Below are 24,754 nucleotides of genomic sequence, written 5' to 3'. Positions count from 1 at the left end.
GAAGGAAGGAAGGAAGGAAGGAAGGAAGGAAGGAAGGGGTAGAGAGAGGGAGGAAGGAAGGGGTAGAGAGAGGGAGGAAGGGAGGGAGGAAGGAAGGAAGGGGTAGAGAGAGGGAGGAAGGGAGGGAGGAAGGAAGGAAGGAAGGAAGGAAGGAAGGAAGGAAGGAAGGAAGGAAGGAAGGAAGGAAGGAAGGAAGGAAGGAAGGAAGGAAGGAAGGAAGTGAGGGAGGGAGGGAGGAAGGTAGGAAGGAAATAAGTATTAAGTGCCTATTATGTGCCAGACACTGTGCTAAGCACTTTACAAATATCTCATTTGATCTTCACAACACCATGCTATTATTATCTCCATTTTATAAATGGAGAAACTGAGGCAAGCAGAGAATAAATGCCTTGTCCAGAGTTACACAGCTAGGAGGGGTCTGAGGCTGAGATCTGAGCAAGAGTCTTCCTGACTCCAGGCCCAGTTGGTCTTTCCCCTGCCTCCCAGAAGCCATTAAACAGCTGAGGTGTGGGTGAAGAGAGTCTGGGGTCCCAGGACGCTGAAGACAGCATGGCACACACATCTAAGGCTTTGAGTCCAAGAGAACACTCTCTCCACAACGGATCAGATCAGCACCACAGATTGTCCGGGTCTAGCTGGCCAGAGCTTCCTTCCAGGCTCAGCCCGCTGGCCACCTCTACTGGGAAGGATGTCTTCCCTGGTGCATCTAGCTGTCTGTACCCTCTCCTTTTCCAGTCTTACTTGAACTCTGAGCATATGTAGCAACCCACCAATGGAAATGGAAACTCTGAAGTCAGGGACTGTTTGGTTCATCTTTATAACCCCACTCCTGCCCAGCCCCAGCCCCCTTTCCAATTGTTGTTGCAGGTTGTTGTTGTTATTCAGTCTGTCTAACTTTTTGTGACACCATCAACTATTTTTTTCCATGAGGCTTTCTTGGCAAAGATACTGGGGGTGTTTTGCCATTCCCTTCTCCTGTGGATCACCATTGTTTTTGGTCACAGCTCTCCACTAGAACTGTCTGTCTTGGATTATTCTGAACAGCATAGCTCATAATTTCACTGAGCTACACAAGCCCCGCTGTCATGACAAGGCAGTGAGCCAGAAGGAACTTTTTTAGGCAAACATGGTCACACAGTTAGAAAGTGTCTGAAGCTGGATTTGAACTCAGGTCTTCCTGTCTCCAGGACCAGCACTCTATCCACTTTGAAGGCTAGCTGCCCCTTCTTGCTGGCAGTAGTAGTTGCTTAATAAAGGGAACTGAATTAAACTCCTCCATGCATTGGCCACACCTCCTTTGTCTGTGCCTCTCCAGGTCCCAACATTCTCTAAGAACACATTTCCCTGCAGGGAATAATAATAACACACTTGAAGCACTTTCCCCACAAGGGGTAGGAGGTTAAAGGATTTGCCTGGGATCACTGTATTGTCTTGAGTCAAGCTTCAGACTCAGGTTTTCTGAGTCTGGGGAACATAGCCCTTTTCTTCCCTCCATCGAGCTGTGTATGTCCCAACACTATCCAAGTCACATGCAGAGTATCTACCTGCCTCCCTCCCACCCCTAACACCCTACCTCACTGCACATGAAAAGTTGATGAATCTCCAATTCTTTTAGGGTCACTGCCTGTGTTCCTTTAGACAACCTATCTGATTCACTCACAAACTTCCCTGGATATCAGATACCATAATGGGATGGGGCTAGGGACCCAAACCAAAATCGTTTCCGTTGGTGTCCAACTCTTTGTGACCCCATTTGGGGGTTTTCTTGGCAGAGATATTGCAGTGGTTTGCCATTTCCTTCTCCAGTTCACTTTACAGGAGAGGAAACTGAAGCAAAGAGGGTTAAGTGACTTGCCCAGGGTCACACAACTAGTATCTGAGTATACTAAGTATCTGAGGCTAGATTTGAACTCAGGAAGATGAGTCTTTCTGATGCCAGGCTATCCACAACACCACCTAACTGCTCCATAACCCAGTATATATAGGGATATAATATATCCATAGGATATCCCAGATGAGGAGATTCCCTTTACCAATGACATCTATACTCTTGGAAGAGTTGTCCAGAGCACAGAAGTCAGGTGGCTTACCCAGGGTCACACAGCCAGGACATGTCAGGGATCGATCCCCATTCTCGGTTCCAAAGCTGTCCATTGTATCATTAAAGCTCGCATTTTATATAGCCCTCGACAATTTGTTTGCTCCTTGTTATTTGCAGCACTCATTCTTCTATCTTTGCCTTCAATCTACTTGCTTCCCTTACCTTACACCCTCCCTCCTCCTTCTGTCTGTCACAATCCTATCTATCCAGGTTCCTGCCTATCACCTCCTCCAAGAAGGTCTCCCTGACTTCTCTAGTCTATGTTAACTGTACCTGTTTCTGAACTAACTGCCTATTCTGGTATGCTCTGGGATCAGGAAGGAGCTTGGCCTGATTGGAACAGAAGGTTCAGAGAGGAAAGTAGAGCTTTCACTAATAAGACTGGCTAAAAGTGGGTGAGTCCAGATTAGGGAGAGATCTAAATTGGGGGCTAAGGAGCCCAGACGAGACTCTGTGACCTTTAAGATTTGCAGAGAAAGATTTACACGAACTAATGCTGAGTGAAGTGAGCAGAACCCGGAAAACACTGTACATTGTATGATGATCAGCTTTGACAGACTTAACTCTCTTCAGCAATACAAGGATCCTAATTAGACAATTTCAAAAGACTCATGATGGAAAACTTTTTCCACATCCAGAGAACTATGGAGTCTGAATGCAGATTGAAGCATACTATTTTCTCTCTTTTTTTTTCTTTCTCAGGACTTTTCCCTTTTGTTCTGATTCTTCTTTCACAACATGACTAATGTGGAAATATGTGTAATATGATTGTACATATATAGCCTATATCAGATTGCTTGCTGTCTTAGGGAAGGGGGAGGAAAGGAAGGGGGTGTGGCATTTGGAACTCAAAATCTTACAAAAGTGAATGCTGAAAATTATCTTGGGGCAGCTAGGTGGCGCAGTGAATAGAGCAGTGGCCCTGGAGTCAGGAGGACCTGAGCTCAAATAGGGTGTCAGACACTTAACACAAAACTAGCCTTGTGACCTTGGGCAGATCACTTAACCCCAATTGCCCTACCTTCCTCCCTCCAAAAAGAAAAGTTTAAAAAAAAAAGAAAAGAAAATTATCTTTACATGTAATTGGAAAAAAATAAATACTATTAAGTGGAAAACTATAATAAAAAAAAGAATTGCAAAGAGCTTTTCATCTTCACAACAAGCACATGAAGCCCAAGCTATTATTATTATTCTCATTTTATAGATGAAGAAATTGAGACTCAAAGAATTTAAGTGATTTGCCTAGGATCATGTAACTACTAACTGAAATAGAACTCAGGTCTTCCTGACTCTAAGAGCAGCATGCTATCCAATGAATAATGCCTCTTCCTTAGGAAGGTGTAATACATTGGAAAGAACATACAATTTTTATTCAGGAGAGACTAAATTCGAATCCTGTTTCTAACATTTCCTAACTGTGTGACTATAGGCTATTTTCTCATTGTCTCTGAGCTTCAGTCTCCTCATCTGTAAAATGGGGGATGTTCATTGCTGTTGTACCAATTAATCACCAAACATTTATTAAGCATCCAATAAACACTAGGCTCTGTGCTAAGATCCAGAGATAGACAAAAGTATAATAGTCCCTGCCCTCATGGAGTTTACATTCTTTCTGGGGAGACATCATGTGTTCATGTGTGTGTGTGTGTACACACATCCCTACATATATAATATATACATATACACACATACCCACATATGTATGGGTGTAAGGGTGCATGGAGGTATGTATACATATACATATGTATACACATGCATGTGTATGTATATATGTATGTGTTTGAGATGTGTGTATGAATAGGTATATATATGAATTGTGTGCATATGTGTTAATATATGGGTGTATATGAATATGTGTGTGCAAATATGTGTGCGCATGAAAGAAAGCATGCAAAATGAACACAAGGTGTTTTTGGGAGGACACTAGCAGACCAGAGTGGGGGATCAGGAAAGGCTTCACATAGAAGATGGTGCTTAAGCTGAGGGATTCCAAAGAGCTGTATATGAGGAAGAAGGGCATACCAGCCTTGGAAACAGCCAGTGCAAAAACATGGAGATTGGAAATGGAACATCTTGGGTAAGGAACAGCAAATAGGCCAGTATGCACTGTGTGTGGAAAGATAGGAAGAGTCGGCTTGTGCAGAGCTTTAAATACCAAACAGAAGAGTTTATTTTTGAAACATGGACCAAGGGAAACAGTTAATGTATGTGAAGCCCTTTGCTGGCCAAAGGGCTATAGATGTCAGCTCTGAATAGTTTATGGATGTCTTTCTGAGCTGTCAGAATCATTGGGCTGGAAGGTCACCTTGTCCATCTTCCTGCCTCAGAACAGAACCCCTCCCTCCTGTCCCTGATCCTCTTGTTCTGCAACTCCAAGGAAGGATATGCCCCAGTATCCAAAAATCATCCACCCTACCCCACCACACACTCCATACACCCACCCTTTTAAAAGCAACAAACCCTTCCCTCAGCCTGCCTTCCATCCCCTGGAAACTCTTTCCCCAAGACTCAGAAACTCCAGGCAGGTTTCAGGTTCCAAGGAGCCAGCCGGGCCCCACCCTGAGGATAAGAAGGGAGCTGCCCCACCCTCTGCCCCTCCACCCCCTTCTCCCCTTCCTGAGCTTGATCCCTCCCCATGTCATGGCCTTGTTGTCAACCAGTGACCTCCTTCCACACTCCCCACCCCTCCTCACCCCTCCAGGCTGGGATTTGGGGCTCTCTCTCCTGGGTGGCATGTGGACTGAGGTCAGGAGCCGGGGACTTGGGCCGACAGGCAGGCGGAAGGAGCACTGGTATGTGAGGGCCAGCCTGCGCCCCGGGGCTCCCGCACCAGCCCTCCTGCTCCAACCTGCTGTCTCCCGGCCCCTTTGGAGACACACTCATCCCTGACTCCACTGGGAAACATTTGGCTCTGAATGCCTTGGGTTAGAAACCAAGTATGTTTCCCTCCCCCAGTGCTGAGGCAAGTTTTTATCCAAGTGTGTATTGGGTGCCTGGTGCCTTGACCTGTCTGCAATGGTCTTCCTCACCCACCTTGCCCAGTCCACCTCTTTTCTAGATGTGAATCATCTCCATGATGGTGGGAGGAGATGTGTTATTGACCAGGGGGAGTATTAAAAGTAATAAGAGTTGACATCCACATAGCGGGACACTACATACACCATCTCATCCAAACCTTATAACATCTTTGTGAGGTAGGTGGTGTGGGTATTGCCAACCCCATTTCACAGATGAAGATACTGAAATGAATGAGGTTTAAGTGAAGTAAGCAGGGCCTCATAGTTCATTAGTGACATAGCCAAGATTCAAACCAGGTTTTCAGTCACCAAACCCAGAGCAGGGAGAAAGGCAGATGCAACATAAGGCAATGGTGGTCGTGGTGGGAAAGTCTTTTGCACTACATCCCCAGCGACAGGTGAGAGAAAAATACTGCAGCATGCTTCCCCTTTCTTAATTTTATAAGATTTTAGAGATGAAAGGGACCTCAATGTTCATTATTTTACAGAGGGAGAAACTGAGGCTCAGAGAGAGGCAGAAACTTCATAGAAACATCTAGACTTTGCCCACTCAGCTCATTTTCAGCAATGAGGGCCATATCTACATCTAGAGCTGAAAGAAATACCAGAGGACTAGTATTTCAACCCTCCCCCATTTTGCAGATGAGAAAACTGAGGCCCAGACAGCTTATGTGATTTCCCCAAATTCATCCAGCTAATAACCAGCAGAAGCTAGATTCAAACCCAGATCCTTTCATTATGTTAGTGAGGAGCACCAGCTCTTTAACTGTGCTGATCCTTGTCCCCTGTGAATGGGTTCCCCTCTCTGGGTCTCAGTTTCTTCACCAGTAAAATGAGAGGGTTGGATTAGATGTTCTAGGATTCCAGGAAAGATGAAGAAATAATCATTTCCAATGTTTTACATGATTGCACATGTATAAACTATATCGGATTGCTCAGGGAGGGGAGGGAGGAATAGAATTTGGAACTTTAAACTTAAAAAAAAAGTTTAAAAAATTGTTTAACATGTATTGGGGAAAATAAAAAACTATATAAAAAAAGAAATAATCATTTCCAGGATCTGCTGTAATCTGAGAGAGCAGGGTTTTGTCGATTTGGTCTCAGAAAGCTTGAGTTCAAATCCTGACTGGATAACCTTGGGAAAGTCATTCTCCTGGGTCTCAGTTATATCCCCAATAAAACAATGACCCTCAAAGTTCCTTCCATTTCTAAATCTGTGCTCCTATGAGCAGTATCAATGAAGGTCAACCTTCAGAACTGACTTTGCTCTGTACCACAGCCCTGAACCCACTCTGGGCAGAGTCCTGTGTTGAGCATGAGGGTTGAGGAGGGAGGAAGACAATACCTATTATCCTCAGGGATTTCCTTAACTCTCTGAGGAAGGAGGACTCAAATTCTTGGATACAACCAGAAGGAGAGAAACTGGGGCAGACTGGTCAAAGGTTCAGCCATGGCCCTCATTGCTGAAAATGAGCTGAGTGGGCAAAGTCAGGCTAGACTTCCTGTAGGAGGGGACCCTGGAACATGGATGAAAAGAAAGAGGGATTCCTCCTTGAGGAATCGAAGGGGAAAGGGGCAAGAAAAGGAGCCACTGTGCCTTTAATTAGGATGCCACTGGCTACAGGGAAAAATGTGGCTGGGTTAGTTCCCCTGGGCCTCGGGAGAGGGAGCCAGCGCATCCCTTTGATTTGACAGCCTAGGGTGGGGTCCCCAGCACAGGTAGGCAGCTGCCCCACCCACCCCCATTCCCTCCCCTTCTCTGGTCCTGCTGGCTCCAAAGGAGTTTCAGGAATTCTGTGGGAATCCCCAACTCCCTTTGACTTCTATGTAGGACAGAATACTGCAACTCCCTCCCCATCCCCTTCCCTTGTACCCCAGGGCAGGACACTTCCCCAGCACACTGGGCCAGCTTGGTACAGCCCTCTGAAGCCAAACCAGACTTCAGAATCACCAGAGGGGATCAAATCACTCCTGTTCTCTGTCACCCCACTCCCTGAAAGGGCAGGTCCCCCAAGGGCCCCTGGACGTAGGCCAGATCTTGTTCGAGGACTAGGTTGGTCCCTTAAGAGGTGAGTGGTTATAAGTCAAGGTAAGGGAAGTGTGGTGTGCCCAAGTAATTCAGGACCGAGTCCAGAATTGCAGGATGAGAGAAAGAAGCAGTTAGTGTGGTAGAGAGGAATTCTATCAATTCTATCTCGGTTCACATCTTGACTTAGAGTCTTACTAGTTGTACAGCCATGGGCATGCTCTCTGAGCCTCAGTCTCCTCATCTCTAAAAGACGAGCATTGAGCCAGGTGGCTCTGACATGGATAGAACCACCAACTAAAGACAGAGGGCCTCGCGTCAGAAGAGATCTGGGTTCAAATCCTGCCTCCAGCACTTACTAGTGGATTAAGCCTGGGCATTTTACCCTTTTGAGCCTCAGCTTCTCCACCTGTAAATGGAAATAATAACGCCTATAGAACCAACCTCTCAGAAGTGGTATCAGGTAATCTGGTAATCAGGTGAGCTAACACAAACACCATAAGCATGAGCATCGTATGCTGCTGACCTCATCTGCCACTAGCCCTGACTGTAACACAGGCCATCTGGCAGATGGCAAAATAAAAACCTTTGAGTCACAGAAAGCACTATTTTCTAGCATTAAAAAAGTATTGACTGAAAAAGAAGAAGGGGGCGGCTAGGTAGCACAGTGAATAGAGCACTGGCCCTGGAGTCAAGAGGACCTGAGTTCAAATCCTGCTTCAGACACTTAACACAACACTTTGGGCAAGTCTCTTAACACTAATTGCCCCTCCAAAAAGAAGAAGACTATCAATGTGCCCTAATTGACTACTAACCTTGTCTAATGCTGGGACTGATCCAGGTCCAGACAATAGGGACTGATCATACTCCAAGGCCATGAAAGACATCCTGCAAGAAGGGGGTGGGGCACTCAGTGCCTTACTTTAGAAAGCTCCTTATCCATTGGGGTTTTTTTAATGACTAATTTTAAAAGACACCAGGCAGTAGAGGTAAAACAAAAGACTTCTCTCTGTGTCTAATTTTCAGGAAAAATGGGATATTCAAGTTAAAACAACTGAAGGTGGGGTGACTAGGTGGTGCAGTGAGTGGAGCACCGGCCCTAGAGTCAGGAGGACCTGGGTTCGGATCTGGCCTCAGACACTTAACACAAAAAGTAGCCATGTGACCTTGGGCAAGTCACTTAACAATTGCCCTCCAAAAGGCAAAAAAAAAAAAATCTTGTGGAAATAAATGATGTAAACTAAAAATAAAAACATGAAATTTATTAAATAAAACAACTGGTCTTCCCATCAAAACCCTTTATTTTACAGAGGAAGAGAGAGTGATCACTTGACTTACCCAAGGTCACACAGCTAGTTCTAATTAGTAGTGGAAAAGGGACTAGGACTCGGTTGTCCTTATTCTCTTTCTGGGGTCTTTGATCTGCTTTAGTCCTAGAGAAGGATTCTGAGTATGTCTGAAGGCCAGGGGAGACTTAGAATTATATACTTTTGGATACTGAAGGTCTTTGGGTCAGGGGTCATGGATGAATATCTGGAAGATTAAAAAGGACCCAGTAGAAGGGTAGCTAGGTGGCACAGTGAATGGAGAGTGAATGGAGTGAATGGAGAGCACCAGCCCTGAAGTCAGGAAGTCAGGAAGACCTGTGTACAAATCCAGACTCAGACTCTTACTACTTGTATGACCCTGGGTAAGTCGCTTAACCCTGATTGCCATCCCCTCCCCAAAAAAGGAGTGGGTAGGACAGAAAAGATCTCCCTGAACCTATCCCATCCTGGGTGGGGTGCGGGGGGGGGGGGTTGTATAGGGTAGAGCTTCTTTCAGTATTTCTTAATGGTTTTCTAGGAGACTTTGCTGGGGAAATTAGCTACCCTGTATATTGAGCTCAGGTGTGCCAGCCAGGGCAGGAATGGTAGGCACAGATGCTGCCAGGCAGGGTCATAAAAAAGGAGGAAGCAAGCTTCATACGAGAACATGAAGAAAGCATTCAGGGGCTAGATAGATCTTTTAGTTTGGTATCAAACCAAATGAAGTCAGAGGGTAGTTACCCCCATCCCTGACAATGAGCCCCCATCGCTGACACAGAAGCCTCTTTCCTTGTAATGAGCCCTTTTCTCTTACACTGAGCCCACCACCCCTGACATTGAATCCCTTCCCTTCCTATCACTGACTCCCTCCAACCCTAACATGGAATCTACCTCTCTGTCCCCATTCCCAGTTATTAAGAGCATCAATTCTATCTTTTCCTCAGAAGAGGTTAAGGAGTAGAGATAGATAGTGGGTGCTAAGATACAGGGAAAGGAGGAGTCTTCATCTAAGCACCCCAGGGTAGAATGTCCTCTTTAATTCTTTCTGGGGATAGAAAGACCCAGGAAATGGGTTCTCCCTCCCCCAAAGCCTAGAGGACATCCCACCTTATTTCCAAAGAGGTATTGGGGGTGGATCTATACAAGGTGGGTGTCACCTCACTTCAAAGGGCTGTGGGTGGGGCTGGTGACCGGGCACAGGTGCCATTCCGGGCGCGCCAACCTGCCCAACCTGGTCAGGCACTGTGCCTCGCCCAGGACATCACGACACAGAGGGAAGAAAGACAGGCAGACTTGACAGCAGCCCCACCCACCTGGGTCTCCCCCTGGGGCCATGGTATAGAAACCTGAGACTCAAAAGATCGAGACTCAGAGGGCCCATCAGGTCATATCATCCATCCATATGACGCCTCCACACACAGATACCCCTGTCTACACACCTACACACACACACACACACACACACACACACACACACACACTCCTTCCTAGTCAACTGTGAATGAAGTCTGTATTCCAGGATGTCTGCAGAAGAGGTCAGATCCAACCCTGTAATAAAGTTCTTCTCATGTCTAACCTTAATGCTTTGGGAAACCCATGTTATACTAACAAGGCATTTGCTCTTTCCCTATCTACATCCCAGGCCTCTATGGGTCCCTTCCAGAAGTCTGTCACCATGATCCCCAATACATACACCTGTCCCAGCCCTAGAAGTTGGGTATGGCACATCCATTTCATTCTCCCCCTTCCACTGCCTGGGAGACAAACTAGGTGCCCACATCATACCAAATATCCACTATTCCAGCCCTCCCTCCGCCATGGCTATCCAGAACTCCCAGGGAAAACCAAACAAGTAATGCCCCCTTTTCACTCTGAAACTTATTTGGGTCAGTTTCACTTGGAAATCAAGGCTTCATTCCCATGGATTCCAAACCAATCCAACAAGCATTTATTAATTTATTACTATATGCCAGGCACTATGTTGGGTTCTGGGGATACAAAGAGAAATGAAAAATCCCTGCCTTCAAGGTACTTAACATCTACTAGGGGAGAAGGAAGGGGGAAAAGGAACAATATATAATCACATCATGGTAAAGCAGATAAGGCACTTTGAGTCCTGAGGACTTGGGTTCAAATCCTTCTGTAGACACTAGTTATGTGAGCCTAGCTAATCTAGCACTTAGTCTTTTTTGGGTTCTGATTTCCCCATTTGCAAAATGATGGGGTTGAACTTGAAGGTCTCTAAGTTCCCTTCTAGCTCTGAATCTATGGTCCTATAAACCAGAGATTAGAAAAGACCTCTGTAGGGAGTAACAAGGGCTGATTCTTAAAGAAAGTTAGGGATTCTTAAGAGAAGTGGGGACAGTTTATGCAGAGGCGCAAAGAGCATAAAGAAGATGAGGAAAGGCTCCAAACAGGGTGTTGGGTTTGGGGCTCCCACAGGGTGGAAGACCAGATCTGTCTCTCTGGCTAGGAGCCTAGCAAAGATATGTCAACTGGGACCCCTGTAATCACCAGATTGTGTTTTATCTGACTTACTCTGCATTGGTCCATAATCTTCCACAGACTAATTGATGAAAGGATCTATACTCTTCTTTGGCCCATTAGACCCTTGCCCAGTTTCTCTTCTTACTTTACTCCCTATCTAATCACCTTGTTTCTTCTCCCACATTTTCCCAGCCCACCAACACATATCTAGGTCTGTACTGATATCCCTTCCTTTTCTTTGTCCAAAAGCAAACATAAATGTTTATTGATGATGTCGATAACACCTAGAGTCTCAAATGTACAAACAGACTTGACTTCATGTAAACAAGTCCCTGAAAGAGTAGAGGTATAAAAATGAAGTGTGAGTGGGCTTGGAGGCCTTTACCTCATATATGGAGGAGAGGAATGTCTTGGTCAGGGGTGTACCCTCAGCCTGGTCAGGGAAAAGTAGAGGGTGCTGTTCTCTTTTCTTCTGATCAAACCAAGATGGCTTACTAGGTAGGAATTTTTTTTTCATTTTTAGTTTTCAACATTCATTTCCCAAAGACTTTGAGTTATTTTCTTCCCATCTCTCCCCTATCCCCATCCCAAGATGGCAAGCATACTGAATACTCCTTTCCCCAATCTGCCCTCTCTTATATCCCCCCAATTCCCCTCCTTACTCTCTTGTAGGGCAAGATGGATTTCTATACCCCATTGCCTGTATATCTTATTTCCTGGTTGCATGTAAAAGAACATTTTTTTAACATTTGTTTTAAAAACTTTGAGTTCCAGCTTTTCTCCCTTTTCCCTTCCTCACCCTTCCCAACTGAAAAGACAAGCAATTCACTATAGGTTATACATGTGTAGCAACGCAAAGCATTTCCATAGTAGTCATATTGTGAAAGACTAACTATATTTTGGAGGAAATTTCTAAGGATCATGGGAATGATGGGGGGAAGATGATTTTTTTGTTCCACTAGGAGGTGAAGTTAGAAAGCCAGAAAATTGATAACAAGTGGAAAGAAGGTGAGCAGTAAAAAAGGAATGAGTGCACAGAGAGACAATTCTGGGGAGGGCAAGGGTGGTGAGAAGAATGGGAGGGAGAGGGGCCACCTAGAGGAGGGTATCAAGTGAGTCCCTTCCCAGGAGAGTGGATGGGCAGGGATGATTGGGAGGTAAACAGGGTTAAGTGACTTGTCCAGGGTCACATAGCTAGTAAGGGTCTGAGGTTATATTTGAACTCAGGAAGATGGGTCTTTCTGACTCCAGGCCCAGCACCCTACATACTGCACCACCTAGATGACCCTCAGAAAAACTAACACATCAAAAAAATCTGACATTATAGTGGTCCATACCTTAATTCCCCAGCTTTTGCAAAGAGGAGTGAAGGAGGTGATTTTTAGTATCTCTTCTTTGGAGTCAAATTCAGTTTCGATTTTTTCAATACCAACTAGTAATTTTTTAATCACTAATTCTTAATTATTGTTACTAATTATTCATCTACTAGAGTATGAGTTCCCAGAGGACAGGAGACAAATTTGATTTTATTTATCTCTATGCCATCCCCAGGCAATTCTTTGCACCCAATAGGTATTTGTCAAATGATTGACAAATTATACCTCACATTTATAGCCTATTTTGGCTTATAAAGAGTCCCCCCCCCCCAACAGCCTTGTGAAGGATGAAGTAGAGGTGTTATTAATCCCATTTTATAGAGGAAGAAACTGAGTATCAGAAATGCTAACTAAATTGTTTGCCCAAGGTCACATAGCTGGCAAGTATAGGAGTTCATATAGGTCCAGTATTCTTTCCCCTATCCCATTTTGCCTACTTAATGAATGAATAAAGGAAGGAAGGAGTTAAATTAAGGGGATGGATAGAACTGGTGGAATCCTCAATCCAGGAGGATTTATTGGAGAAAGGGGTAAGGCAGGTAAGCTGAAGGGCAGAACTAGGGAGATGTCTTTTGCAGGTAGAGGTCAGAGCAGTCTCTCTAGCCTAGAGTCTATTTAAATGTGGGGAGGACATTATAGGGGCTTAAAGCAAAATCAGTTTTCTGGCAGTAATGGCAGTTAATGAATGAACTAGGGGAATTTTTTGGGATGTTGGGAGATAGATGAAGATAAGCGAGGGTTCTGTGTCCCCTGAAAATTGCTGACAACTTTCCCTGGGAATGTTTCCTTACCTGGAGCTGTTTGATGCTCCCCATACACACACTTTGTAGCCTCTCCCTCCTGTTTCCCCCAGTCCCTCCTTCCCTCCCCTCTCCTTCCCATGGGGGCCAGTGAAGCAGGCCCTGGGGGCTCCAGCTGCCTCCAACCTCAGTAGTCCATAGGCCTTGGAGCTGGATCAACTGCATTCCGGGGCCCTGGTTACCATCTGGTGTCGGAAGAGCCCCAGGGAGGCCAGGTCTCCCCTCCATCCTAGGGCTGGAAAAACTGGTCCTCTCCTTGCCATCAGGCCCTGAGTGCAAGGAGAGGGTGGCGCCTGGAACAGGAGGTTCTAAATGTCCTGGCATTAGAACCATTGGGATGGGGGGTGGGGGGAGGCAGGATAAGGAGCATATTAACTGGCTCTGAACAGGGAGAGGCACATCTGGGACTTTAAAGCATTGGAAGGGTGGAGATGCAGGGGGAGTGTCCCAGGAGAGACCTGTCCTCAGAGTAGGAAGGTCCATAGATTTCCCCATAGTCCTACATGAGAGGTAACTTATTTTTTTCACACTTCAGCATGATGGACAACACCTCCATCACCATCTACCATACTAACAACCCCATACCCACATGCAACTCCATTCTCAAAAGCAACCCCATATCTGAATACAGGTGAGAGCACTCTTGAAGCAGGAGGGATCGAGGTTAGGCATCTGAAGGGACTTCCATTTATGGGATGGATGATTGAGAGAGTGGGTGGAGTCCCTTCCTCTAAGGTTTCCCAACAAGGGACAAGAATCTTCAGGCTAGAATGGTGTGGTTAAAGGTTTTTGGTTTTGGTTTTTCCTCCTATCTGTACTCTTTCTTGTCCCTAACTTTACTTTATTCTCTAACTGTACATTTGGATCCCCATTACTCCTGCCCTCTCAATCATGTCTTCTCTCTCCGAAGGGGCTCCTCAAATCCCCCTCTTCCCTTATAAGCAACAATTAATCACCTTACACTAAGGACCAGTATCTACAACAATCTGTCCACTTCTTCCTCTTGCTCCCCTGCCCGCCCTCCCTCTGCCCACTTATCCCTGACTCCACCCTTTCTTTCAAGCCCTAGGACAAGCCAGAGCAGGCAAAATCCCTGATCCCATTAACCAAAAGTCAAAGAAAAACTACTGAGCTTGTGTTACAGCACCAAGAATTGCTAGCATTTCAAGAACAATTCCAAAGGGGAAATCAAGTCAGAGAATAACAAACTTACAGAAATGTTCCAGATAGAAGGAGTCTTCCTAGTCTCATAGATGAGAACACTGAGGCCAAAAGAAGAAATGACTGGCCCAAAGCCACACAGCAAGCCTGTGATGGAGCCAGTAGACTCTGACTCTTCAGGTTCGCAGACCACAGCACCACACTGCCTTTCATTGCTTAGCCTAACAAAGTTGGGCTGGTGAGAGAGAAAAGAAATGCGGCATAAAATGTGCTCTGGATAAGAGCCATCTTGACAACCAGGACAGATTTAAAAGAGTCCCCGAATCAGCAAATTGCAAGATTAAAGATTGTGGTTGAATTTCCCTCAACAGCAAACAAGTTAGAGGCCTTACCTCTTCTACCAGAAGCAATCAAGAAAAAGGGAAAGCATTTAGGACAGTGCTCCAGGCCCAGGGATGAAAGGATATAACCTTTCAAGGTCATTGGCAAATATTCTATTATTGTTCTACCATGTCTGACTGACTCTTTATGACTCCATTTGGGGTTTTCTTAGCAAAGATACTGGAGCAGTTTGCCGTTTCCTTCTCCAGCTCATTTTACACATGAGGAAAATGAGGCAAACAGGTTAAGTGACTTGCCTAGGATCACACAGCTAGTGTCTGAGGCCAGATTTAAACTCAAGGAGACCCAGTGCTCTATCCACTGCACCACTTTGCTGCCAAATAGTCTATAAAAAAGCTCAAATAATACCTAAATAATCCCTTACAGGTGAATAGCAATTTACAAAGTGCTTTTAGCCCTGGGAGAGAGGTAGGGAAGATATTATCATCCCTATTTTACACGCAAAAAAAACTGGTTCAGAGAAGAAAAATGATTTGCCCAAGGTTCCTCAGCTAGTCACTGGTGAAACCTAGGCCTCTTGATTCCCAGTCCAGCAATCTTTCCACAAAGTCCCACCACACTCTTCATACAGGGTTGGAATTTGAAGGCAGGAAGGGAGCAAAGAATTGGGGCTCACCTCAACTAGAGGCTCTTTATTCTCCATTCCAGTTGGCCAGGAGGGGAAATGGGTTCCAACAGCACTATACCTAGATCTCAGGAAGAACTCTCAGATCTGGAAGGCAGAGTAAAACTTTCCTATTCTATTTCTTCAAGGGAATAGCAACTTGTCTGCCAGCTTCTGCCTTGAGGAAGGGATGGGCTTGATGTAGATTTTGAGTTGGAGAGTATTCCAGGGACTCCATCCTCCCCATTTCACAGATGAGGAAACTGAGGTTTAACAGGGCTAAATGACTTACCTATGGTTAAGTGTCAGAGGTGGGATTGGAACCCAGGTCTTTTTGACTGAAGTCAAACACTCTAGGCTGGACTTCATGCAAACAATCCCATGGGATCCAGTGTTCCCAGGCTTTCTCCCATACAAGTAACCAGCTTAGATAAGACCTGTTGCATTCATTGGATTATGGTTATAGCCTTGAAACACGTTGATGGGAGAAGCAACTCACATGGTCCCTTAGGATGCAGATGTCTCTCTGCATCCGATTCTCTGCACAGAGTTCAAGGTCCAGCAGTCTGGTCTGGACCAAGCTGCTGCCCCCTAGAATCACCTAATCAGACCCTTTTCTGCTTCCTTTCTTCTAAGAAGTCCAGGTTTCATTTCCCACTCCCTCTCCAGCCTGGGGCCTCACTCTGGATTATTGGAAAGTCAAGGCAGTCGAAGAGAGTCAATTAAGGTTAATTGGGCTAATAGAGCTTGTAGACACTGAACTCCTAATCATTGTTTTCACCTCAGCTCTTCATAGTGCTATTCTGTTCCCCTGTCTTACCTCCTCACTCCCTTCATCCTCAACACTGGGTCCAAACAGATCTTACCCATCTCCTTCTGCTCCACTTCCTTTGGTTGGCATGATCCTGGCCACAGCCTAGACTGTCCCTTCCTTTTCTCTCTACCCTCCATCACCTCTCTCTCTCTCTCTCTCTCTCTCTCTCTCTCTCTCTCCCCCTTCCTCTCTCCCCCCTGCCTAGAAGCAGTTATGTGGTACAGTGGATAGAATGCTGGGCCTGGTATAAGAAAGACCTGAGTTCAAATACACTCTAAATACAATGACCTAAGACAATTCCAAAAGACTCACGATGGAAAATGCTCTCCACACACAGGGAAAGAAGCATGGAGTCTGAATGCAGATCAAAGCAGACTATTTTCTGGGGGGTTCTTTTTCTTGTTTTTTCCTTTTGTTCTGATTCTTCTTTCACAACATGACTAATATGGAAATATGTTTAATATGACTGTACATGTAGAGCATTATCAGATTGCTTGTCTCTTGGGGAAGGAGGAAGGAGAGGGAGGGAGAAAAAATTTGGAACTCAAAATCTTATAAAAGTAAATGTTGAAAACTATCTTTACATGTAGTTGGAAAAAATAAAATACTACTAAATAGGAAAAAAAAAACCCAAATACACTCTAAGATACTTATTAGTTGCGTGACCTTAAGCAAGTAACTTAGCCGCTGTTTGCCTCAGTTCCCTCAACTGTAAAATGGGGATAATTATTGCATCTATCTTACAGGGTTGTTGTGAGGATCAAAGGAGATAATAGTTGTAAAAGTACTTAGGACAGTGCCCAGCCTAGTATGTGCTATGTAAACACTTAGTGGGTACAACCTTTCTCTTCTCCCTTCTCCCATTCCCCAAAGGACCTACAGAAGGAACCTTCTAATAAGCTCAAATCCAATTCACACACAACACTGTGAAATTAGTTCTATTGTTGTCTTAATTTTGTAGACATGGGAACCCCAGAATGAGATAATGAAGGGACTTGTTCAAAATCATGCAGTCAGTGAGTGTCTGAGACGGGAGCCCAATTCAGGTATTCCTGACTCCATGTTCAGAGCTATATGCATTATGTCAAGATGCCTGCCCTGCTCCACCCCACCAGTCAGACAGCAAGCTCTTTGAAGGCAGGGAGTCGTGTCCTACATAGTTTATAGCATCTAGAAGAAATTTCAGATCTTCTTGCTGTCTGCAGTTACTCAATTAGCAAGTGGTAGAACTAGAATTTAAACCACTATTCCCTGAAAGCTGATAACCCATCAGGACTGTGCCCATGGTATCTGCTCAGTGTTTGTGATCAATCAATGATTCGGGCAAAAGGAATTTAAGATGGTTGTTCAGTTGTTTCCAGTTGTGTTTTACTTGTCGTGAGCCCATTTGGAGTTTTCTTGGCAAAGATACTGGAGTGGTTTGCCATTTCCTTCTCCAGTTCATTTTACAGATGAGGAAACTGAGCAAATAGGGTTAAGTGACTTGCCCAGGGTCACACAGCTAGTTAAGTATCTGAGGCTGAATTTGAACTCAGGTCTTCCTTACACTAGGCCCAGTGTTCCATCCATCAAACTATCTAGCAGATCAGTGAGAATATTGTACTTGCCTCTTTGCAAACCCCTTGTCCTATAAAGCTACTCAAACAGAAAGGTAAATGAGATCTGTCTGTTTGCTTGAATACAAATGTTTCTATTAAGATGGTTGGACTGGAGAACTGCTGGGGATGACAGCCTAGGAGAGGCCACCATCCCAACTTTTGAACACTTTCATTTGCTGGAGGTAATAATAATAGTTGACATTTCTATGAGGCTTTTAAATTTACAAAGTGATTTTCCACCCCTACTCCCCCAGCCCACCCCACCAACCACACCCCTATGAGGTAAAAAATGCAAGCATTATTATCACCCTCATTTTAGAGATGAGAAAGTCAAGGCTCAGAGCATGTCACATGTGTTTCCTCCCCTCCCCTTGAGATGCTCATCTGTGATCTCCTCTTCCCCAAAATAACTGCACGTGTTTGATCACCTATGTGGGCAATGAGACCACTGAAAGAAGAAAGGAAGGAAATAAGCATTTAAGCACCTACTATGTGCCAGGTATTGTGCTAAAGTGCTTTACAAATATTATCTCATTTGATCATCACAAGAACCCTGGGAGGAAGTGGAAACAAAGAGAAGTTAAGTGACTTGCTTAAAAACATACAGCTAGAAAGAGACTTGTGTCCCAGGAGTCCTTAAGAAAAGTCATCTCAGGGTGGCTAGGTGGTATAGTGAACAGAGCACTGGTCCTGGAGTCAGGAGGACCTGAGTTCAAATCCAGCTTCAGACACAACACAAAAACTAGCCGTGTGAGCTTGGTCAAGTCACTTAACCCCAATTGCCCTGCCTTCCTCCTCCCCCCCCCAAAAAAAAAGTAATAGCTGGGGGAGAGATATCTTGATACAGTGGATAGAACTCTGGATGGGGAGTCAAGAACACCAGAATTGGGCTCCCTTCTCAGACACTCTGACTGTAAGACCTCAGACAAGTCTCTTCATTATCTCATTTTCAGGTTTCCACATCAACAAAATAGAGACAATAACACTAACTTCACATGGTTGTATGGGGATTGGACTAGATAATAAGGCTTATAAACTCTATAGCTTACAGTAGTATATAAGTATGAGCTATTATTATACAGGAAGGATAGCTAAATGGCCCAGTGGGTAGAGAGTACTGGGCTTGGAGCCAGGAAGGTCTGAGTTCAAATCTGACCTCAGACACTAGCTGCGATTACTTAACCCTGTTCTCCTCAGTTCTCTCATCCATAAAATGAGCTGGAGAAGGAGAAGGCAAATCACTCCAGTATCTTTGCCAGGAAAACCCCAAAGTCATGAAGTCAGACATGACTGAAATGATGGAACAACAATATTGAAGTCCTTTAAAAAAGAGGGATAGTAAAATGAGCTGGAGAAGGAAATGGCAAACCACTCCAGTATCTTTGCCAAGAAAGCCCCAAATGGAGTCATGAAAAGTCAGATATGACTAAAAACAAATGAGCAGCAACTTTATACAGGGAGCAAGACCAGAGGCAGGATGGCAAAGTGGAAATACAGCTACTTTCAGGACGGCAAAGTGGAAATACAGCTACTTTCAGACTTGATCTAATTAGAACCAAATTTTGATCTGGAGTCCCAGGGCCCAAGTTCAATTTCCAGCTCTGCTGCTGCTTACTATCTGTGTGACTTTGGGCAAATCTCTTATCCTTGCTGAACCCCAGTTTATGCATTAAATTAAGGAATTGGACTAAATGGGAGGCAGTTAGTTGGCATAGTGGATAGACCACTGGGCCTGGAGTCAGGAAGGTCTGAGTTCAAATTCAGCCTCAGACCCTTATTAGCTGTATGACCCTGGGCAAGTCATTTAACCTCTGTTTGCCTTAATCTATTTAAACCACTCCAGTATCTTTGCCAAGAAAATCCCCGGGATAGCTTTGGTGTGCTATGGTTCATGGGCCATCAAGGTTCCTTTGGGTTCTCATCTATGATGCTAAAACTAGGCAATAATTGGAATAAGTGCCAATGGTTGGTATAGACAAGTACTTCTGGGGTCAGGAAGATCTGGGTTCCAATGTGGCCTCAGTCACTTACTATCTGTGTGACCTTGGACAAGTCATTTAACCCTGTTTGCCTCAGTTCCCTCCTCTGTAAGAAGAGGCAGTTTAGACATGATAGAGTGTTCGGGAAGCAGAGGTACTTATAGAAAGGACTTCTTGGAAGAAGGAAACTGACTTATGACCCAATTATATTATTGAACCTGGACTCCAGTCCCAGCTCTGGAACAAAATGGCTGTGACATGGAACAAATCACTTAACCTCTCAGTGCTTAAGCCAACTATCTAAGGCTCTAAATTATGCAGAAGGTGCCAGCTTGGTTTCTAAAAGAGTTTCCTCATCCAAGAGTGCTCTATACCAAGGATATCACAGACCCAGTCACAGGGTCAGGGTTTCCTGACTCCAAGACCAGTATTCTATTAAGGCAACCAGATGATAATCTGGTTGAATCAGGAAGCCCTGAGTTCAAATCCTGCCTCAGATACCTACTAGCTATGTGACCCTGGACAAGTCATTAAACCTTTGTTTTCTCATTTATAAAATGAGCATAATAATAGCGCCTACTTCCTAGGGCTATTGTGAGGATCAAATGAGATATCTGTAAAGCACTTAGTATAGTGTCTGGCACATAGAAATGCTATATAAATGTTAGCTATTATTATCCACTAAGTCATGCCATCTAGCCTTATAATATTATTATTAATGATAATAGTTCTAATTAATATTACTTGAGATTTACAAAGTACCTTTTGGTTTCTGGGTAAGATATCAAACCTGTATTGTAAGCTCCTTTGGGTGACCCTGTAATAGCAATGTTAAGACGTATAGTACTTTAAGGTTTACAAAGCACTTTGCACATATTGTCTCATTTGAATTTCACAGCAACCTTTTGAGGTAGATGCTATTATTATTTTTTTTTGATGGCAGAAGGCAGGGCAATTGACGTTAAGCGGGGTGAAGGTAACACTGCCAGTAAGCGTGTCAAGTGTCTGAGGCTGGGTTTGAACTCAGGTCCTCCTGACTACAGGGCTCTGCTCACTGAAGCAGATGCTATTATTATACAGATGAGGAAGCCAAGACCAAGGAAAGTTAGGTGACTTATCCAGTGTCACACAGCAAATATGTCTGAGAGAGGATTTGAACTCAGGTCTTTCTGACTCAAAACTCCAACACTCTACCTATTACACCACCTTGATGCCTAATAAAGCCAATGAAATGTTACTTCTGACTGATTCTGGTGATTATATTTCTTATAATTTGAGCCCATCTCCCTCTGTCAAGGAAAGAAATCATTGTCTTGTGTCACAGACAACAATTTCCTCCACTACATCTCTCCTTCCCCTTATCACCCTACCCTCTTTCCCCTCAAAAAAAAAAAATGTCCTGCCAGGATGGAAGAGAAAGAAGCAGAATACCAAAGTCTTGGTCCAAGGTCACCCCTCCTCTTTCTCTGTTCATCTCTCTGTCTGATCCTTCGTATCTGAGACATGCTTTGACGTTCAACTTGTTAAATGACTTTTCTAGTTGGAGATCCTCTCTAACCACCCCACAAGCTGGGGCCATTCAAACTATCTTGGGAGAGTTGGTTGTTAAATTTTCAGTGTGAGGGCAGCTAGGTGGTACAGTTGATAGAGCCTTGGCCCTGGAGTCAGGAGAACCTGAGTTCAAATCCAGCCTCAAACACTTAACACTTGCTGGCTGTGTAACCTTGGATAAGTCACTTAACCCCAATTGCCCTGCCTTCCCCTCTCCAAAAAAGAAAATTAAATGTGAACATTTATAATTTAGAAATTAGCAAAGCCACGAATCATTGATTTATTACTTTGAAAAATTATTTTATTCATTGTCTAGACTTAAGAAAGTAATGGAGAAAATGTTAATAAAGTAAATTAATATTGGTGACAGTGGATATACATATTTGTGTCTAATAGTAGACATCTCTAGGGCAGGGCATAGGGCAAGGAAGAAAAAAGGGAAAAAAGAAAATTACAGAGAGCTTAATTTAAAAGGAATAGAAAGTTGTACACAAGTTGTACATGGATTTGCAATTTCATGCACAATTATTTTTCTTCCTATTCTATTATGCTATGGAAATGATTGTTTTATTTCTTAAGTTCAAAAAATGAATAAATTTTTCAAAAATAATAATGCAAATTAAATGTAAAAATGTGCCCTGCTTACATTCCCCACTCTACACCCAGTTAGTTGTTAAACCAAACAGCACACTGCTGAGTATAGTCAACAGTCACCAAACATTTTGTTATTGAGTTATTTTAGTGGTGTCCAACTCTGCAGGATTCCATCTGGGGTTTTCTTGGAAGAGATTCTGGAGTGGTTCGCCATTTCCTTCTCCAGCTCATTTTACAGATGAGGAAGCTGAGGTTAACAGGGCTAATAGGGACTTGCCCAGGGTCACACAGGTAATAAGTGTCTGAGGCCAGATTTGAACTCAGGAAGATGAGTCTTCCTAACTCCAGGTCCAACACTCTATCCACTGCAGCGCCACCTAGCTGCCTGAATGAGATAGCATAAAGGAAAAAGAAGAGTCCAGGACAGAGCCTTGAAGGAATGCTGGTGGTTTGTGGGCATGACCTGGAGAAATATCTCCAAAAGGAGACTGAGAAGGAGTAGTCAGATAGGCAGGAGAGACTAGTATCCTGAAAACCTAGAGAGGAGGGAGTTTCCAGGAGAAGTAGCAGAGATGACAGAGAGGTCAAGGAGGATGAGGATGGAGGAAAGACCATGAGGTCTGGCAATTGAGATCATTGGTAACTTTGGAGAGAGCAGTTCCAGTTGGATGATAGGATAACACTAGGTTTTGGAAGGTTGAGAAGAGAGTGAAAAGAGAGGATATTGAGGCTTTCATTATAGATGGTTTTCTCCAGGAGTTTAGCTGAAAGAGGAAAGAAAAATATAGGATGACAGCTATGGAGAATGATAGGATCAAGTGTGGAGGTTTTTAAGGATGGGGGTGTTTGTAGGCTGCAGGGAAGGAGTTAGTAAGCAGGAAGATTTTGAAGATTAGAGAAAGAGAGTAGGGATGATAATAGAGTCAGTCTGTTGGAAAGACAGAGGAGACAGATCAAGGATGCAGGGAGAGGGGTTTGCCTTGGCAAGGAGAAGGGCAACTTCATCATCAGAGATAGAATGAGGAGAGGATTGTGTGGGGGTTGTGTTGGGGGATGTGAGATGAAGAACTGGGGCAAAGAGTCAAAAGGACTTGTCAAAGGGTCACATGTTTTTGTGAAGTACGGGGCAAGATGTTCAGCTGGGAGGGTCTCATGGAAGTCTTGAGGAGAGAAAGTTTGGGAGAGTGTCATTATAGAGGAATAGGAGGGCCCGGTTGACACTGGATAACATAGTCTAGTCTAGGAGTGGGGAACCTCTGGCCTCAAGGTCATATGTGGCCCTCTCAGTCCTAAAGTTCGACCCTTTGACTAAATCCAAACTTCACAGAACAAATCCCCTTAATAAAAGGATTTGTTCTGTAAAACTTGGACTTGGTCAAAAGGCTACACCCAAGGATCTAGAAGGCCACATGTGGCCTCAAGGCCACAGGTTCCCCACTCCTGGTCTAGTCCAAAGAAGGCTTCATTTCCCCCTTTTCTTTTCACACACACACACATGCATGCACACACACCAGCTTTGAGGGTAGACTTCGTTTATCAGTTATCCAATGATCAGTCTAGCTCAGCATCACTAGACTTCTGACAGGGTTATATATTTTCTGGTCATAGCAACTCTCCAAGACCGTCTACTAAACTCTAGAGAGGCTACAACCTGTATCGGCAGAGGGAAGGCACCCACTGCCAGAGGAGTCCTAGAAATGTGAAAGTACCATGGGATGTACACAAAGTACTAGGCATGGGGTAGGGGAAGGGAAGATGTAGTGATAAAGAGAAATTTGGTAAGCAGCTCACTCTCAAAGAACCAGAGAAATACACTAAGCCATCCCAGGTGAGAATCTGAGTGAGCCAATTGGTGCAGTGGATAGAGAGCTAGACTTTGAAGGAAGGAAGAGAAGAAAAAAGGAAGGAAGAAAGGAAAAAGGAAAGAGAGGAAGGGAGGGAAGAAGGGATAAGAGGAAAGAAGAAGGAAATGGAGGAGGGAAGAAAGGAAGGAGGGAGGAAAGAAGGGAAGGAGAGAGAGAAGAATGGAAGGAGGGAGAGGAGAGAAGGAGGGAGGGAGGGAGAGAACAAAGGAAGGAAGTAATGGGGGAAAAAAGGAACAAAGAAAGGAAGAAAAAAGGAGGGAGGGAAGGAGATAGAAGGAAGGAAGAAAAGAAGGAAGGAAGGACTTTTTAAGCACTTACTTCGTGCAAATCACTCTAGGAATTCACATTCTATTAAGAAGATCATATATGGAGGAGGTTTCAGCTGCAAATCAGATGGCCCTTTGCCATTGCAAAGCAGATGGTCATGCATCTTCTTTAACGTTTCCACCTCATAAAGCCTTATCCATTTCTGATGTTGAACCATTTGACAGCATCAAGGACTTTGGGGCTGAGAACTTGCTTTTATGAGTCTTCAGGAGCTGTGGTTGCTGAGGGAGCAGAGCTTATAGGACCTTTCAAAGCAATTCATAGGTTACATCTCCACAGGGGTTACTAGCCTGGATGATGGCTGTGAGACCCAAGCTGGAAGGAGAGCCAGAGGCTTGAAGGGCTCTTGGGCTAAGGCTCCTGGGCTATCTTCATCAGAGTCTGAGAAGAGATAGTGGTTAAGGTGGTGACCATGTTTCGAGTCACCTGGAATACATGGCCTCCTATCTCTCCCTAAAGGATTCTTGCTTCTTCAAGCAAACCTGAGTTTTAAAACCTGAGTTTAAATTCAGACATTTAGTAACTATGTGGTCCTGGACAAAACATTTAATCTCTTTCAGCCCCTGTTTCCTCACCTATAAAATGAAGGTAATTATAGCACCTAATTTGTGGGGTTGTTGTAAGGATCAAGTGAGATAACATAAGTAAAGTAAATTGCAAATTATAAAGTCCTGTGTAAATACTAACTTTTATTATTATCCAGCAGATTGTAAGCTTCTTGAGGGGAGGCACTATTTTTCATTTT

At 44.3% G+C, this 24,754-nt stretch overlaps 1 long non-coding RNA gene across 2 annotated transcripts in view; it reads right to left on the bottom strand.

The window, feature by feature from the left end:
* Positions 1-15,445, bottom strand: part of LOC138143089 (uncharacterized) — a 36,752-nt gene extending 21,307 nt beyond the window's left edge. The window contains exons 1-2 of one of the 2 annotated variants that reach the window (XR_011163601.1): positions 15,294-15,445; positions 14,328-14,510 (exon numbers count right to left, since the gene is read on the bottom strand). This is a non-coding gene — a long non-coding RNA (uncharacterized lncRNA). Of the gene's footprint in view, positions 1-14,327; positions 14,511-14,667; positions 14,888-15,293 lie in introns of those variants that run through there. The other variant, XR_011163602.1, reaches the window with a different exon arrangement.
* Between the last annotated feature and the right edge of the window lie 9,309 nt (positions 15,446-24,754).

The sequence above is a fragment of the Petaurus breviceps genome, unplaced genomic scaffold (genome assembly GCF_028583685.1).
Source record: "Petaurus breviceps papuanus isolate PSGF00001 unplaced genomic scaffold, PetGlider_PUasm1.0 90630, whole genome shotgun sequence".
In the NCBI taxonomy this organism is placed as follows: Eukaryota; Metazoa; Chordata; class Mammalia; order Diprotodontia; family Petauridae; genus Petaurus; species Petaurus breviceps.
Note: the sequence above shows the minus strand (reverse complement) of the source record. Positions and strands in the feature narration are given on the sequence as shown.